The sequence below is a fragment of the Macrotis lagotis genome, chromosome 7 (genome assembly GCF_037893015.1).
Source record: "Macrotis lagotis isolate mMagLag1 chromosome 7, bilby.v1.9.chrom.fasta, whole genome shotgun sequence".
NCBI lineage: Eukaryota > Metazoa > Chordata > Mammalia > Peramelemorphia > Peramelidae > Macrotis > Macrotis lagotis.
In genome coordinates this window covers 51,996,451-52,016,085 of record NC_133664.1, presented here as the reverse complement: position 1 = coordinate 52,016,085, position 19,635 = coordinate 51,996,451, and the positions used below count along the sequence as shown (strand labels likewise).

The 19,635-nt window shown below is 34.8% G+C and overlaps 1 protein-coding gene across 1 annotated transcript in view; it reads right to left on the bottom strand.

Moving 5' to 3' along the window:
• Positions 1-252: 252 nt before the first annotated feature.
• The window catches only part of TEX47 (testis expressed 47), a 36,719-nt gene continuing 17,336 nt past the window's right edge, over positions 253-19,635 (bottom strand). The window contains exons 2-3 of the transcript XR_012469950.1: positions 1,156-1,271; positions 253-682 (exon numbers count right to left, since the gene is read on the bottom strand). The gene's annotated coding sequence lies outside the window, so the exon portion shown is untranslated. The remainder of the gene's footprint in view (positions 683-1,155; positions 1,272-19,635) is intronic.

The following is a 19,635-nucleotide window of genomic DNA, read 5'->3' as shown; positions in this document are numbered from 1 at the left end:
ATACCTGAAGAGAAATACACTGCTAAAATGGTGGCACAGTGGACAGAATGCTTGGCTTGAAGTTCAAATCCAAACTCAGACACTTTTTGTGTGACCCTGGACAAATTACTTAATCTCCATTTGCCTTAATCCTCTGGAAAAGGAAATGGTAAACAACTTCACCATCTTTGTCAAGCAAGAACTCATAGATAATCTGGTCTATGGGGTTGCAAAGAGTCAGAAATGACTGAACAGCACAAGGTTTTGAGGATTTGTAATTTTGTTAATCTGGGTGACTTAATCATTTACATAGACCAAATTCTACTTTAACAGATACTTTAAAAATTTTTTTGTGCCTCAAAAATTTATTCCTCAGTGGATTCTCTGAATGTTGACTTCTTTCGTTATTGCTGGACCGTGCCTTAGACAGCAGACGTACTGTCCTTGGACCATACTTGAAAGATTTCTGACTTTGGAGAGACCTTATTTGTGTTGTATTGGCCTTTTAGAATAGAAGGTTATCTTCTTTAGGAAGCTAATCTTTGAAATAACTGGCAGGCATTTTTTAAGCTCTTACTGACATTGTTTTTGGTGATTGGGAATACAAGGTAGAAATGAGAGCCGGGTTTTGCTGAGTCATGCAGGTTGGACATTAGTGGAAGACCAGAAGAAAAAGAGAAGCTAAGTGATTATCTTTTCTTATCTGAAATACATAAATTATTATATTCACATTTTTAGTGAATAATAAGTTTCTGACAATAAAAGATTAACTACTGTGGTAGAAGGTAATACCCAGATAATAATTTAGATACAATGGGCTGGAAAGTTAATACTATTAGATATAATTTATATGACTCAGGTAAAATTGTACCCAAGTTTGCCTATATTTTGACTAATTTGTTTGTATTTAATTCCGTTACTTGTGTACTAACCAGAACTAGTATGGTAAGAATAAGGCTTTGGTCATAGAGTGTCAGTATCCAAAGGGATAAGCTTCTTCCCTGTGGTGACCACTGGCCTTTAATATTACAACCATCTTCTTGCATCACAGAGTGATGTGCCCATCCAGGGGTCATCGCTCTGAGGATCCTGTCACCTGGTTGTTCCTTTTCCCATTAAATTATAAACTCTTTTGAGGGTAGGGATTATCTTTTGCCTCCTTTAGAAGGTGCTTACTAAAAGTTTACTCATTAGCGATTCTTCTCCAAGGCTTTGGAGGCACTGTCCAGGCTTTCTTGGGGTTCTTCAGCATCTGCAGTTGGATTGTCTTCTCTAATCCAGCAATTTTTGACCTAAGTGAAAGAATCTTTAGTTGTATTTCTGGTATGAAGGAAAGTTCATAGTATATAGTCAGTTGTTACTAGTTTTAGGGTGAAGAAAAAAATTAAGTTAGTCACTGGACTTGCCCTATTTTGATATTCTGAATAGGATACATTAAAAAAACGTCTCTTTAATCTGAATATTTCACTTTCAAAGTAGTCTAATCAGCTTTGATTAAGGAGCTTAGTAGGTGAGTGTTAAGATAGGGCTGTGGTTCTTTCTTTTTTTTTTTTAATGTTCTTGACAGCTAAAAACCCTTGTCCTTCCTCTTGACTGAGGCACTCATTGGAATTCTAATTGGTTTCTCTAGCAGTGAGTTGAGTGTTCACTACTTAAGCAACTGCAATTCTATATATGTGGACATTTTAAACGTGTTAATCTACTGGGAACCAGCCCCAAGCAATCAAAGAAATAGTCCTATGCTTCTCAGGTCATGCAAAAGTGGGAAGAAGTGCCTTTATTGACTGCATTGCATGTAAACTCATCTCCTTTTGCCTAAACTGCCAGCATCAAGCTAATAATGGAGGAAAGGAATAGTTAGCTGCTGCCATAGACTATTCCAATGTGTAAAATTAAAAAGCTTTAATATTAGCAGGCTTAATGAGAACTAAGTTGTCATTTGGCAAATATTTGAGAGGAGCAAAGGTGGGGTGAATGACCTTCCTACAAGCCCCATATGGAATTTTGTGATTGGAAGGAAATAACAAAGCAAAAGCCATATTTTCTTAGACACTGAATTTTGATGATAGCTTCCAAAACTTATTTAGTTGCAAAGATTTTTTTTTGCATATTTGTACAGAGTTGTGTGATGCTAAACAATACAAATTGGCCTTGCAAGGGAAAATTGGAAAATACTATCAATGTACTGGGCTTGTTTCACTATGTAATATGATTGGTAGTGTGAACATGGTTCCATATTTGGTGAGTAAGAAAGACTTGGTCCTTATTATTCCCTAAGAGTTCCTCTTTGTTCCAGCAATTAAATTTGTTCATTTTCAGTGGCTAGGTGGCATAGTGGATAAAGCACCGGCCTTGGAGTCAGGAGTACCTGGGTTCAAATCCGGTCTCAGACACTTAATAATTACCTAGCTGTGTGGCCTTTGGGCAAGCCATTTAACCCCATTTGCCTTATTAAAAAAAAACCTAAAAAAATGGTTGATAAATGAATGAATCAGTGATTAAATAGATGAATTAGTGCTTCCTTAGTATTTGAGAACACTTTCCCCGGGGCGGCTAGGTGGCGCAGTGGATAAAGCACCGGCCCTGGAAACAGGAGTACCTGGGTTCAAATCCGGTCTCAGACACTGGAGAATTACCTAGCTGTGTGGCCTTGAGTAAGCCACTTAACCCCATTTGCCTTGCAAAAAAAAACCCTAAAAAAATAAATTTGGTCATTTTATTGGTGCTAATAAGGTATTCATTGAAATCCTGTTAGGTGCTACTGAAATCATATATGTTGACTATGCCTAGGAACTGTTTTCTGGGGAGGAGGGCAGGTGTGACTTCACTGGCAAGGAAATGCCAAGTGCCAAATATCCTTTTACCTATCATTACAGAATAATAATAATTTTGCAATTTGTAATCTTAGGGAACTATCTCTTCCCTTCTTTTTAAGGTAAATAGAATATTTTTTTCCAATTTCATGTAAAGATAATTTTCAACATGGAATTTTTAAAAAAAATTTTCAATATGATTTTGAATTTCATTTTTATTCTTCCTGTCCCTTGTTCCCTTCCCATCTCCTCTCCCCAAGATGGCAACCAATCTGATATAAATTATGCATATACAATCATGCAAGCTATTTCCATATTAGTCATGTTTTGAAAGGAGAAACAGAACAAAAGGGAAAAGTCACACACCTACACCCCCACACAAAACAAAACATGAGAATAGTAAGCTTTGATTTGCATTCAGACTCTGTTTTTTTTCCTTTGGACATGGATAACCTTTTCAATCATGAGTCTTTTGGAATTGTCTTGGATCATTGCATTGCTCAGGAGAGCTAAGTCGTTCAAAGTCGATCATGGCACAATGTTGTTGGTACATACATTCTTTTCCTGATTTTTCTCACTTCATTCAGCATCAGTTCATGTAAAACTTTCCAGGATTTTGTGAATTTCTGCCAGCTTAACATTTCTTTTACTGATGTCCCCTTTTTTATGTCCAAAGTAACTAGTGCAAAGCACATTAGAGTAGGGGTAAGGTGATGTAGGTTAAAATAATAGCTCCAGCATTGATTTGCTATATGACCTTGATGAAAAGTTTCTTAATTTTCTCGTCTGCAAAGTGTGGAAGATAATAACCATCCTATTTCACAAGATTATTGTAACGATCAAATCAGATATGCATGTAAAAGCATTGAAAATTATAGAGTGCTATTCATGACAAAATGTTAATTAATTCATAGAATCACAGAGTTAGAATTGGAAGGGAGCTCAGAAGTCCATCTAGCACAACACCTTTGTTTTACAGGTGAAGAATTTGACACCCATGGAGGTTATAAGCACTAAGTAAGAGGTAAGATCTGAACATAGCTCCTCCAACTCTAGGGTCTCTGTGATTTATACTGTGCCAAGCTGCCTCCACTGATTGAATGGGAATTTTCTCCTGTACTATTTCTTTATTGAAATGGTGCAAAGTATAAATCGTGAAAATAAACAACCAAAAACCATCATATCTGTCATTTTCTGGTCTTCTAAATGAACTGTTTGGTAAACCTCCACTTTTCGCAAATATCCATCATGTCAAATATGAACCATTCGATATGATGACAGGACAAAATGATGTTGTGCATGATTGCAAGGTTATTTATGTGAGATGTGACTTGTGTTTGAGGATGGGATGTATTTGGTTGAGTTATGATTTTTCTAATCATGCTTGGTTTTGCTTAAGTTAGAGTAATGGTTAATTCTTGACTACCTTTAGCAAGATTATCTGAATTGAGATTTCAGGCTCCCTTTGGTATCCTTGTCTCCTTTCACTGGGAACTCAGTTTAAGTGCCAGTTACTATGCTAGATCTTTTGTGTTTCCCCATTTTTGGGTGTTTTTCCCTGCTCCTTTTTATAAGGCAGAGTTGGGTTCAAAGTGCACAACCACTCCTAGTCCCTTTCTTCTGAGATAACCTATTTATCCTGTCTGTCTATCTTGTGGGTAGTTAGTTGCACATTCAGTGTCAGGGACCATTTCCCCCCATTCTTTGTAGTCCTGGCACGTAACACAAAGTACCTGGCTTAAAGTAGGTGCTTAAGAAATGCTTATTGATGAATTATTACTAATTTACTTGATACTCCTTTTGTTTTTTTAGGGTTATTTTGAATGTAATAAAAATAATCCTTTATTTCATCATGTATGGGTCCTCACTCTACTGATAGATTGGCATTTCTCTGTCTTAGTACATGCTCTTCATCAGTTAATTCAGTCAAAAAACAAACTGGGGAACAACATTCTAGAACAAGATTGACTTTAGCTAGACTGCTGCTTAGATTAGAATTATATAATGTGGAGAACAAACAATCCATAAGCCACAACCTCTCACAAGCACAACTACAAACCCGACCACAACCTTGACTACAAGCATGACCACAACTTTGACCACAAGCACGACCACAAACTCAATTACAAGCTCGACTACAAACATGACCACAACCTTGACCACAACTACAACCTTGACAACATCACAACCTCAACCACAAGCACAAACACAAACTCAACCACAAGCACAAGCACAAACTCTACCACAACCACCAACTCAACCACAAGCATAACCATCAACTTGACCACAACCACAACCCCAACCATAACCAACAATCAACAACCAACAACCAGCCACTGCCATCCACTACAACAGCAAATGACAGGGATTTACAAAGTGCTTTTAGGGTTTGCAAAATGCATTATTTTATTCTCACAACAACCACAAGAGTTAGATGCTATTATTATCCTTATTTTACAAATGATAAAACTGAGGCAAACAAAAGTTAAGTGACTTGCCTAGGGTCACATAGCTAGGAAATATCTGAGGCAGGTTTTCCAAAACCCAGGTCCAGAGCTCTATCCCACTGTGCCATCTAGCTGTTCATCCTTCAGCATATATATGAAGGTTTTTCAACATGCTTGAACCTTAAAAGTTGGCACTCCCTTGAAATAACCTTTGAGAATCTAGTGTCACCTCCATACTCTGACAGAGAAGGAACATTCAAGAAAAACTTCAAATGATGTCTCTTTCCTTTGATTGAATAAAGAGATCTTTTAAATTCTAAATACAACGGACAATTACTGAATGCTTAACTGTAGCAATATAGTAGACAGGACAAAGGATGGAAACAAATAGAAGATAGAATTCTTGTCCTAAAAGATCTTGGGGAGGGAGCACTGTGGTTATAGGATAGGGTTATCCCTGTGATTTCACTTGTATAGGGAACTCCTATTGAGAAAATTACTTCCATGCATATCTACTTGTCTCTCAAAAATTGAAAGTTATATTTCCTGGAGCTTTGACAATTTCCATGACTGGTCTAGGGTCACACAGTCAATATGTGTTAATGGTAAGACTTAGAACTCAGTTTTATCTGATGCTGAGATGGACCTTCCATCTGCTAAGTCAGACTGGCAGTCATTTTTGGTGTTGTGAATGGATGGATGGAAAAGCATTTATGGATCTCTTACTATGTACCAAATACTCCCAGGGCTGGGCATTGGGAATACAAAAAGAAAAGTGAACAAAATTGCCTTCAGAGGCCTTATTTATCTAATGGAGGAAACCATATGCATGGGGGAATAGTGTAATGGACAGAATATTATAGTAGGAGTAAAACAAACCCCATCATCTTAAGGTTTATTTTTCACTCAATCAGTGCTTTAGTTTGTGACTTGGTAAGTTAATTCATATCTTTAGGACTGCATCTTCATCTCGTTAAGTTTTGTATGTGTTCCAGTGTGTGATCTACGTTCAGAAAGAGCTCAATAAATGAATGTGCTGAATGCTGAATGAAGCACACGAATAGATAACATTTAAATAAATGATTATAAAAAATTCATCTCAAAGTCTTCCCACTTCCTCATCATTTCTTATATCACCTCTAATTACCCATATTAAGGGACTGATAAGATAACTTTCATTAGAAATCTTCCCCATTATTGTTTGGGAGAAGTATTGGATAAGCAAGAATGTTTTGGTTCTAAGGAGATTGATACTTTTTCATTTAAACTTCTAGGGCATGTTACAGTATGCTGACGAATGGTTATTTTGGCTCATTAGCTAGTCAGCTGACATAATGAGGGAATTAAAAAATTTATAGCCAAGGAGAATTTGGCTTAAATACTTGCAGTTATTTTGATAACCAGATGCTGTTGCCTTGAGGTTTAGCTCCTGCAGAAGGGGCAAATGTAGATAAGGATAATGGATATAGAATCAAAGACACTTCTGTATCATTTTATTCATTTATTTCACTCACCTTAGGTTTTGGTTTATTTTATTTTGTTTTAATTTATGTACTTTCTTTCTGATAAAAATATAATTTCAGATCAGAAAATATATCTTTTTTTCATAAATATCTCCTTTAGTGACCTCGAATTTTCCCTGAAGCAAAAGCCTATATTTTGAATACCAGCATTTTGATATATTTGATTATTAGTTATGTGACTCCAAAAAAATTAAAATAAGTATCATTTGGAAAAAAATGAGGGAATTAGGAGGTTGCAATAGAAAACAGATAAGGAACTATGAAGAGGAATCATAATAAAGAATGCAAAAAAAACCAGGGAAAAAACCCCAAAAGATGGTTGATCATGATCAAGGTATGTTCAATGGACAGACCATGTACTCATCTCTTATCTTTTTTATATAAACATTTTATTTATTTTCCAATTATATACAATAGCAGTATCTGCCAATCATTTTTGCAAGGTTTTGAATTTTACAATATTCCCTCTCCCTTCCTTCCCCCACTTCCATCAAAAAAAGGCAGTCTGATAGTATTTACATTTGTTTCCATGATATGCAAATATCCAAATTGAATGTGTTGAGAGGAAAAAAATATATCCTTAAGGAAGAAAGAAAATATTAGAGATAGACAAATTATGTAACACATAAGATGACTTTTTAAAAATTAAAGATAAATTAAAATCTTTGTTTTTTGTTTAAACTCCACAGCTCTTATTCTGGATTCAGATTGTATTCACCATCACAGATCCCCTAAAATTGTCTAGTGAGGACAATTAAGGTTGATTATCACCCCCAAATTGTTAAGGTATACGATGTTCTTTTGGTTCTTTTTATCTCACTTGGCATCAATTCATGTAAATCTTTCCAGGCTTCTCTGAAATTCCATCCCTCCTGATTTCTAATAGAATAATAGTGTTCTATAATGTACCTATGCCACAATTTGCTCAGCCATTCCCCAATTGATGGACAACCCCTTAATTTCCAATTATTTGCCACCACAAACAGAACTACTATGAATATATTTGTTCAAGTGATGTTTTAACCTTTTTCATGATCTCTTCAGGGTATAGACCCAGTAGTGGTATTGCTAGATCAAAGGGTGTGGACATTTTTGTTGCCCTTTGGGTGTAATTCCAAATTGCTCTCCAGAAAGGTTGGATGAGTTCCACTAACAATGTATTAGCATCCCAGATTTCTCACGTCCCTTCCAACATTGATCATTGTCCTTTCTGGTTATATTGGCCAGTCTGAGAGGTGTGAGATGGTGCCTCAGAGATGCTTTAATTTGCATTTCTCTAATCAGTAATTATTTAGAGCAATTTTTCATATGATTGTAGATAGCTTTGATTTCCTCATCTGCAAATTGCCTCTGCATATCCTTTGACCATTTGGGGAATGACTTTGTTTTATAAATTTGACTCAGTTCTCTATATATTTTAGAAATGAGTTCTTTGTCAGAAATGCTAGTTGTAAAAATTGTTTCCCAATTTACTACATTTCTTTTGATCTTGGTTAGAGTGGTTTTGTTTGTAGAAAAGTTTTTTAGTTTAATGTAATCAAAATTATCAAGTTTGTTTTTTGTAATGTTCTCTATCTCTCCTAATTTGCTTATAATATTGTCTTTTATGTATAAATCCTGTACCTATTTTGAACTTATCTTGACATAGGATGTGAGATATTGGCCTAAACCAAGTTTCTGCTATACTGTCTTCCAGTTTTCCCAGCAGGTTTTTTCAGCGTGAGTTCTTATTCCAGAAGCTGAACTCTTTGGGTTTATCAAACAGCATATTACTATTATCATTTCCTGCTGTTGCACCTAGTCTATTCCATTGATCCACCACTCTATTTCTTAGCCAATACCAGACAGTTTTGATGACTGATGCTTTATAATATAATTTTAGATCTGGTAGGGCTAAGCTGCATTCTTTTGAAATTTTTTCCTTAAATTCCTTGATATACTTGGATTTTGTTTCTCCTCATGAATTTAGTTATATTTTTTTCTAACACTGAAGTAATTTTTTGGAAGTTTTATTGGTATGGCACTAAGTAAGTAGTTTAATTTAGGTAGAATTTTCATTTTTATTATGTTATCTTGGTCTATCCATGAGCAGCTGTTATTTGTCCAGTTATTTAGATCTGATTTTATTTGTGTGAGAAGTGTTTTATAATTATTTTTATAGAGTTTCTGAGTCTGCCTTGGCAGGTAGACTCCCAAGTATTTTATCTTGTCTGATGTTATTTGAAAAGAGATTTCTCTTTCTAACTCTGGCTGCTGTATCTTTTTGGCTAATACTGAGGATTTATGATGGTTTATTTTATATCCTGTGACTTTGCTAAAGTTGCTAATTGTTTCCAATAGTTTTTAAAATGATTTTTAGGGTTCTCTAGGGATTCCATCATATCATCTGCAAAGAGCAAGGATTTTGTTTCTTTCTTCTTAATTCTAATTCCTTCAATTTCTTTTTCCTTCTCTTATTGCTGAGGCTAACATTTCTAATACAATATTGAATATTAGTGGTGATAATGAGTATCTTTTTTTCACCCCTTGATCTTGTTAGGAATGCTTCTAGACTATCCCCATTCCTTATAATGCTTATTGGTGGTTTCAGATAGATTCTGCTCATCATTTTAAGGAACAATCCATTTATTCCTACACCCTCTAAGTGATTTTCATAGGAATGGGTGCTGTATTTTGTCAAAGGCTTTTTCCATTATTAAGATAATCATATGATTTCTCTTAGGTTTGTTGCTGATTTAGTCAATTATGCCGACAGTTTTCCTTATATTGAACCAACCCTGCATTCCTAGAATAAATCCTGCTTAGTCATAGTATATTATCCTAGTAATAATTTGCTGTAATCACTTTGTTAATAATTCATTTATTGGGAAATTGGTCTATAATTTTCTTTCCTCTGTGTTGGCCCTTCCTGGTTTAGGTATCAGTACCATATTGATATCACAGAGAGAGTTAGGCAGAGTTCCATGTTCACCTATTTTTCCAGATAGTTTATATAGAATTGGAACCAATTTTTCCTTAAATGTTTGATAGAATTCACTTGTGAATCCACCTGATCCTGGAGATTTTTTTCTTAGGGAATTCACTGATGGCTTTTTCAATTTTTTTCTGAGATAGGTCCTCTCTTATCTTAAGACAAAGTAAGGAAGAATGTTGATGGGTGGACCCCTTTCTAACTTATCAGAGGACACAAACAAGATTCACATACTCAATGAAATATTTTAGTATTGATTGTCTATTGGAATGCTCCAGAATGTGGGATTCAGTAAGAAACAAACAAAAGATCTTCCATACACTTTTATCCAAGTTAAGAAGATTTTTTTATCAGAAATTTTGTGTGAAATTTGTTTTAAAATGATCATACAACAAATATTTTAAAATATTTCCAAATAGTTTAACTTTAGGATTTTAATTACCTAGGAAAAAGTTTTGGTTTCGTATTCTTTTTAAAGTTTCATTTTTGAGGTATCAATTAGTTTTGCTATTTTCTTCTTTTTTCTTTATTTTTTAAAATGAAGGATGCAATCGAGAGTGTTTCTTGCTTTGGGCTATGTGTTTGACATTACTATGGCTGTCCCCCATAGTAGGAACACTCTTGCTTCTCAGCTCTGCCATCTTGCTCATGAAGTGTTTCCCAACTCCTCTTAATTCTAGAACCTTCTCTATTATTTTCTATTTACCCTGTAGGTAGTGTGTTTTGTATTTATTTGTATGTGATCTCCCCCATTAAACAGTAAATTCCTTGAGATTAGAGTCTGACTTTTGCCTTTTCTTTTATTTCCAGAGTATAACAGTGTTTGGTCCATAGTAGGCTCTTAATAAATCTTTATTGATTGATTATCTTAATATAAAAAAATTAAGGATGTTTTTTTGTGAAGGAGAGAGGGATTGTAGGATACAGGTGATTAAAAATTTCATATTCAAAAATTCTATCTGAAAATAAAATAAATCGACTTTTTATATGGCCACATTCAAATGAAGTGAATCCATCTGAACAAAACCTTCCAGGGGTTGCTGTTGATCACTGTCCTGCTCATATGCGTCAACAATAAGAATTAATACTGGGATTCTCATGCTGACCATGACAGGCATTTAACGTAATATCAGAGAACACTCAGGAAATCCTCATCTTTCTGGGATTCCCATAGAGTTGATATCCCCAACCCTTGTAGCTCTACTCTTTCCCTGATGATAATACTACTTCGTTATACTGAGAATGTGATCTGTGAGAATCTGTCTGATTAGTCTCTTCTGGCCAAGGTCTTTATCCATAGGAATCACTATATTTTAATTGGCACTAATCATGAAGTATATTATAGTATGTATAGTATATGTAGTATAGGATAGTCACACGAATGTGGGTTGCGTATACGGTTTTTATTTGTGAACAAAGAAACAAAAGGAATAAATCCGACATAGGAAAACAGTTGCTACATGGATTGCCTCCTCCTGGCTCCTCTCCAGGAAATGGAGGCAGCCCTTAATCAGTGTCTGTAGGCATGGCCTCAAACAAGGAATTTCGGAATATACAGTTTGGGCATTCAAAGACTCTATCATCCAAATCTGCCATCACTTATGCCCACTCCTATTGGCAGCCAGCCTATATCCCCCATTTGGGAATGAAGCATGATCCCATCTATTCTTCTGCTCATGGACAAGGAGGTCATGGGAGGCAGATAACTGATTTTTCTTTTGGCCAATCAACATCAAAGCAAGGTGTTTTTGTTTTTCTTTTCCCCTTGCTTTGATGGTGATTGAGCTCTTTAATTTTATGATGACAGATTTAGATCTGGAAAGGACCTTGGTTTCTTAAGGTCTTTGGTTCTTATCCAAGGTTCTTGTCCCAGGTGCTTGTCCAAAGGTTCTTGTCCAAACCCCTCCTTTTAAAGATGAGGGAACTGAATTCCAGAGAAGTAAATTTATTTGTTCAATATCATTGAAGTGTCCAGTATTCCAATTTCATCTTTGAGCATCTAGTTCATCACCTGAAATATTGAGGTAGGAACAGACCAGTTTTTGTCACACTTTCATTTGTTTTTCAGTTGGGTCTGACACTTTGTGACCCTATTTGGGCTTTTCTTGGCAAATGTACTGAAGTAGTTTGCCATTTCCTTCTCTAGCTCATTTTACAGATGAGGCAAATAGGGTGAAGTGACTTATCCAAGGTCACACAACTGCTAAGTGTCTGAGGCTAGATTTGAATTCTTGAAGATGAGTCTTCTAGCCTCCAGCACTCTGCATCATGCCCTCAAATAGCTGAACCTATAGAATAACACCTACTTTAAGGCACTGTAAAGTAAAATGTGCTTTCTAGAGGAATGCTCCCAGACTACTGGAATGTAAATGCTACCTGTACTCATATGTGTCTATACTTACTATAAAAATGAGGGAAAATTATGTTTGTGCAAATAGAGTTGAAGATAAGGAGATACAGAGGGCATAATTAAGAAAATAATCTGGATTTATATATATATATATATGAATGTGTATGTATATTATTATATTTATACATACATATATATAACTGCTAATATTTATATAGTAAATTAAAGCTTGCAAAACAACTTTTGTTTTTATATGCAAAATACATACATATAGACATTAACATAATATAAGATGCATATAAATACAAATACATACAGACATAAAATACAAATGAAAAAAATTGGTCTGATCCTGTCATCAGCATCTCTAGTGACAAACTAGCTGCATTTGGGCAATTTTTGGCAGTTGGTCAATACATATACACACACGCATATTTATAATGCTTATATACTCACACATGCATATCCATACACACCTTTTCATGTCCATATAATGCAGACACACAATATACACATGCACAGGTATGAATGCATGCAAGCATGCATGCATATGCACTATTTCACTTGATCTTCATAAAAACTCTGTGAGTTAAAGACTATTGTTATTATACTAAGACTAGAAGTGACTTTTCCAAGGTCACACAGAGAGTAAGAGTATCTCAGGCAAATTTCAAACTTGTTTTTTTGATTTCAATTCCCACACTCCATGCATATCACCACCCAGTTAGATTCGTATACATTGGTCTAGGATCATGAAATTAGTACAAATCACTCCTATCTCTAACCCAGGTTTTAAACCTGCATCAGTGGAGGGGGCTTCTGTACCAAAAGGGAAATCCCATACTCAGTCAGAGATGAACTTTTCTTTGGGCCTATGATTCCATTGGTATGTGGAGTTTCTGGGATGTAAACTCCTTCTTAATCTGTAAAAATTTTTAAGTAATTAAAGACTCTCAGAAATTAATTGCTTGGTCTATTGTCATGTAACTGGTCTGTGCCCAGCCCAGGAATTGAAATCAGATCTTCCTGACCTTTTAACAACTATGCCATCAATCATAAACTTTTATTGAACACTTATAATGCACCTACCACTGTGATAAGCACTGGAGATTTAAAAAAATATATGACAGTGAAACAATCCCTTTGCTCTGGGAACTTATATTCTAGTGTTGGAGATAATCTGTACATATAATTATGCATATTATACTTATTAAAAATGAATGCAAGGTGTTCTTAGAAAGGAATGGTCTGGTATCTAAGTTGATCAAGAAAGGCTTCACATTCATGGTAATACTTGGCATGTGTCTTGTTATGAATGTAAATCTCTCTCTTCTTCCTACTTTCCTCCCTTCCCTCCCTCCCCCATTTTTCCTTCCTCCTTTCCTTCCTTATTACTTCCCTTCTCCTTTCCTCCCCTCCTCCATTCTTTCTTTCCTTCTTTTTTTTCCTTTCATCTCCTCCTAAAAAGATCCTCCAGGAAGTTTCTAGGCTTAATTTAAGTAAGAGAAAATAAGGATATTTAACAGGAAGCTCAAGTCCAATCAAGGCTTTTGTCTAAATTGTCTGGATATTTATAAACAGGAGCTATTTTTTGGTTTTATATTAACTGTATAGTTATCTTGGTGTAGTATTCACACAGGCATTCATACTGAACTGAATTTTGGCTTGTCTTGTTTTCCTATTAGGAGTGGTATTACCTAAATAGCCAAAGTCATTCGACTTGGCATCTTAGTGAGCAAAGCAAATTGTATCAACAGAGAAAAGAAAAAGACCAATCTCAGATTTCCCTGGGCTGTTTCTATATGTGTTTCAAAAATACATTATGGACTACAAGTCCATAATTCACGAATAAGGGAGGCAGTAACTTAATGGTGCAATTGTCCCAAAATTGTCCAAATGGAGGAGGTTGAAAATTTTCATAATAAGTGAATTTTCTATCTTTAGAAAGCTAAAGGTGGGAATTGTAATTTTTAAATAATTGACCACAAGGGGGAGAACTCTAATTCTCCAGGCACACTTTTAATATGTATAAAACCTGAAGGAAATGAATGTTTGAATTTTCTAATATTCTGCCTTATTTCTCTTTCCTGATGGAAGACAAGTAAGATTTACCTGTCTGGTGACAACAGGCTTAACATTTTGGGTAGAATTATGGTGAAACTATTGTGGCACCAAGGAAGCAAAAATTACCTGTTTTTATATTATAGTATTTATGGAAGGGTATTGATATCTGTTTTCTAATTCAACAAGGTACTTTTCCTTTAGCTAACAAAATTCATATGTCACTTACAGAAAAAAGTCACTTCTATTTTCTTGAATATGTAAGTTGAAAATACATACATATACATATACGTATACGTATATGTATATGTATGGGTTTTTTTTTTTTTTGCAAGGCAGTGGGATTAAGTGGCTTGCCCAAGGCTGCACAGCTAGGTAATCATTAGGTGTCTGATGCCGGATTTGAACTCAGGTCCTCCTGACTCCAGGATTGGTGCTCTATCCACTGCACCATCTAGCTGCCCCTAGTTGAAAATATATTAATTAGATCTTCCTTGAATCAAATAAAAATATTTTTAAATAGCAAAATCAATTCTATTAAAAAGTTCCATGATGTTATTGGGTTTAATTCTAATTTTAATAATTAAGTTGAAAGTTAATGTTACATATTTATAATGTTTAAAGGTTCACTTTTTGCTTGGCCATTATCTTTTCAAGTATTTGGGTTTGACTTATAGCCCTTCTTGACATGGATAATATGCCTTTGATTGACTATGAGGTCTTCTGAATGCTAATTCAAAGCATTTCATACTTAACATTGTATGAAATTATATATGAGTCATGATAATAGAATGAAAAGACAACTGAAAGGTCATCTAGTCCAATATTTATGTTTTACAAATAAACTGAGGCAAATAGAAGAAAAGTCACTTGTGCATGGACACAGAGTATAGTATATCAGTGATGAGGTTTGAACCCAGGTTGTTCTTACTCCAGAGCTGGCTTCTATTCAACTGTGATATAATTATGGGATATTGACAGGAATTCAACCTGTACCCTTAAAGGTATATAACATTTTCTCTACCCATTTCAGATTCTTTTCTGCAATGCATGATTTTAAGGAATTACCTGAGACACTGAGTGATTAAATGATTTGCCTTCATATGATACAGTTAAAGGACTTGAACCCCCAATCTTCCTGCCTTGGGGACAAGCTGTCTATTATGCTGTATTATTAATATCAACAATACTGTGTATTTTTATAGTTTTTAAAGACTTCCTCATTTGGCCCCTACCAATAGTCTTAAAATTTGTTAATGAAGAAATGGAAAGAAGTTGAGACTTTTAAGGATCCTACAAGTAGAGAAAGGTCTCAGAATCACAGAATTGTAAAGCTGACCATCAATCCATACATGAAAGGAATCCTCATTAGAACATAACCAATTGGTGGTTGTATAGTTTCTGCTTAAAGAAGACCTCTAAGGAAGGTTAAGTCACTGTCTTCTGAAGTGGATCAGCTCAGGTTTGGACAGTTTTAATTGCCAAGACATGTTTCCTGATATCAGTCCTAAGGAATTGCCTCTTTGCAACAACTACCCATTATTGCTCTTGGATTTTGTTCCAGCAGATTATATAACATATATTTTGATATAAGTATCATGTATTCTACTCTATTATATTAAATTATATGACTAATTAAAAAAATTACTTCAAGCTTCCAAATGAGTATTGCTGCCTTCAAGTATAGTCCTCATATTGAGAACAAAGCAGTTGTCCCAACCGTGTTTTTCTAATTGAAAGCCTTTTGGGAATTTCTTTTTCAGGCTTTCCTTTATATCAGGTTTAGTAGGACAATAGCTTTGGAATTAGGGAATTACAAATTTGAATTCTATTCCATTGGCAAAATGAAGGTGTTGGAGTGGATGATAATCTAAATTTTTTTCCCCTCAATCTGATGTCCATGACTTGTTCTTTTAAATATCCTAAGGGTGGGGGTAAATCTTCATCCTTTGAGGATGCATCTAATTTTTGATATGGTCAAAAGTTATTTTAAATCAGTCAATGAATAAAGTGGAAGATTGTTAGTGTCAAAGTGACATCTTTACAAAGCCTAATTCTTAGGTAATCAATAAACTAGTTTTGCCCCAGAATGTGGTGATTGGTGAGAGTAATGATATTCTATTTGAAAGACACATTCAGTCCCTCCAATTTAAATGTGTATTGTATGTCAGGAATTGTACTAGGTAAGGGATACAAAGACCAAAATGCAATTGTCTCTGCCCTCTCACTTGATTGCTAAGTTCATTATCTGTTTGTTTAAAAAAATAAAGATGTTCATTCCATTATAAATGAACCTCATTTGACACCATTTTTATGGCTGTGTCTTTGTGGGCTCTTCTCACTTTCAATATCTGATTTCATGATTCATTCAGATGTTTACTCTCTTCATAATATTATCTTAACACTCCCATGCTCGCTCATTCTATGAAATTATCATGTCAGTCTTTGCTTACTCAAAAGAAAATTGACCCGATGTGAGAGACTTTCTTTGCATTCACCCTATGTCAGGGCTGCATTTTACTTCTGGTGCTGGCTAAATGAATGACCTACTGTTTTCCTGCTCATATCTTTTACACCAACCCTCACCTGCAAAATTTCCTTACTAATAAATTTCAACATTACAATGAATGATGATACCCTACAGATCTGCCTATTAGTGCAGTGGGTCGAGCACTGAACCTGGAATCAGAAAGACCTGAATTCAAATCCAGCTTCATATTTTTTTTTATTAACTGTATGTTCTTTAGGTCAATCATTTAATCTCTTTCTGCCTCAATTTCTTCATCTGTAAAATGAGAACATAATAAGAGTAACAACTTCCCAGGGATGCTATGAGGAAACCATGAGATATCTGTAAAAGTACTTTGTAAATCTAAACATTTTTCTGTACATGCTAATTATTATTACTATTATGTTACTTGTTCTTATCCTGTGTGATTATTGTATATGGTGTTTTCCCCACTGAGTAATAAATTCTGTATAAAAAGTCCATTCAGTTGTCTAGATCCACTTTTCTGTCTTTACTTTCTGTGAGGATCAGTATTTATCGTTAGACTGTAATCCCTTGTTCTGGCTTCGTGACCAAGCCACTTCCCTTTCCTTGATGACATCATTTTTCTGATCAGCTTGATACCTACAACTCATTTTGGGCCTTATATGTTCTATGAATTACATAATAGTGTAAGAATTAGACTTGAATGAAGTTGATGAAGTCAAGCCTTAAGAGTCAAGAGAAACTGGGTTCAAACTTTACCTCTCACAAATACTAGCAATGTGACTGAATAAATTACTAAAATTATTAATGACCCACAGAAATTCCCAAATCTCTGAGTTTCTGAGGAAATTTTTCTCTGTGACAGTGGAATTTCTTCACAAGGAGATCCCTATCCAGGTGAAGACCCAAATCCAGACCTCCTCTCATCATTTCCCTCTTTTTTTTCTTTTCCTCCCTCTTCTATTTCAAACATTATATAAGTAATAACTTTCATACTGATCCCAACTGTTTAATCTATTACTGGATTTGTCTCAAAGATCCTTTGAATATATATTTCAACAAAATGAGCTTGAATCCTGGAATTTTTTAATTGCAAAATGAGTATATCTACCTGAACAATGGTTTTCAGAATACTAAATATATAATATCAGCATGGTGATTTGACCCAGTATTCTTTCTGAGCTCCAATGAATAAGATGGAGACAATGATAAGAAAAATGAGACATTATCCATCTCCTCCTTTGAATGTTTCATACTTTCTTTTATCTTTGGATTCTAGTACCAACTATAGTACTCTTGACATAGCAAATATCTATTATTAAAGGTTTCTTTAATTATAGCCTTCTCCCTTCCTAATTAGCCAAACTCATTGAACACTACTTCCTAGTACACAACCTAATTATTTGTACCAAGTGGATTTCCTCACTGTCCCATAACTATGTTGCACCCAATTTGACCTCCTTCCCTATCTTTATTCATAATGTTTCTTCAACTGGAAGATCCTCCTTTCTTCTTCTCCACCTGTTCACATAGTCCCCATCCTTTTGAATAAGAGTTTTTGACTTAGATGAGTAGTGCCAAACTCAACTAGAAACAGGACCACTAAACTGTACATAAGAATTCTTGTGAATACCACATAACTATGGAGAAAACTATATAACTATGTTTTATTATATTTTTATTTAAAAAATATTTTAATCTTGTTTTGATCCCAGGATTCTGGGGGGCCACAAGGTTGAGATGACTTCTCAGTATATAATCTTCTACGGTATATAATTTTTTAATCCTTTGTGTCTTTCTCCTCTCTCATTGATTGCCTCCCTCTTAATTCACATGTTGTCTGTACTGTGCATTTTGATTTTAGGTCATGTGACTTGTGGAAGGAACCTCTATGACTCAAAAGACCCTGTCTCTATCCTGTTCATATGTTCACAGAGAAAAGAAATGGAAAGAAATTTCTGCATGGTCCCCACGTGCTTGCAAGACATCAGCCTGCAGTATCACATAAGAAAAAAAAGAGGGTTTTATTAAAAGGAGAACTCATTTCAGCACAGAATAACACATAACTAAGAACAGGTGAAGAAATTTAGATGCAAATTGATCAATTTTCCCTCAATTTTGGAAGTAAATTAAGCAACCAAAGGACAAAGAAATAATAATTTTAACTGATGTACCTGTGTTTATGAAATCATTTTCATTTATATGGAGTGAACTATTATTAGCCCAATTTTAAGGATGGAAAAAATCAGATCAGAGAGAGTAAATTTTTGTTCTCCATGATTATTTACCTTAATGTGAGTATCAGGGTAGAGACTTGAATATAGGTATCCTGACACCAAGAGTAATGCTCAATCTGCTACCTCAATGATACCTGTCTAAAGAAATGAATGTCAAAGGAAAAATAATATATTTCTGTTAAAGACCAATTTTATTCAATAAGTAATTCAGGGGCTTTTAGAGATAATTATTGAAGTTGACAAAGTGCTGCTTTCATTAAAATTATATAAACAGATGTGAGAAATATGATAAAATTTGCAAATAAATGTTGACCTTTGTTAAAGGAAAGTTCAAGTTTGAAAGGTAGTCGGGCAGAACCAATATTTGATAAATTGCTTCAAAAGGTAGTTAATAGAAGCTGCTAGACAATGACTAATTTCCATATCATTTGACTATGGCCAGTTAGAAATAACTTGTGTAAGATGCCAAGTAACCAGCTGACACCTATCTTCTGGAAGCTTTCAATGAGCTATTGTGCTCCTTGGCTTTGCAATAGACCATTTACCTCATCACGTTTCCAGATAAACATTCCCAAATGATTCTTGATTATACAGTCTCAGGAAAGTGGTTTTTGAAACTTATTTGCAAAGATTCTCTAGTTGTGATCTGTATGCAGGAATCTTAGTATGGATTTTTCACATTCAAATCTCCATGGAAATTGGTGCTGAATTGTGATAGAAATGAAATGAGTACATGAAAGTAATCTTTTTTCCCCTCTTT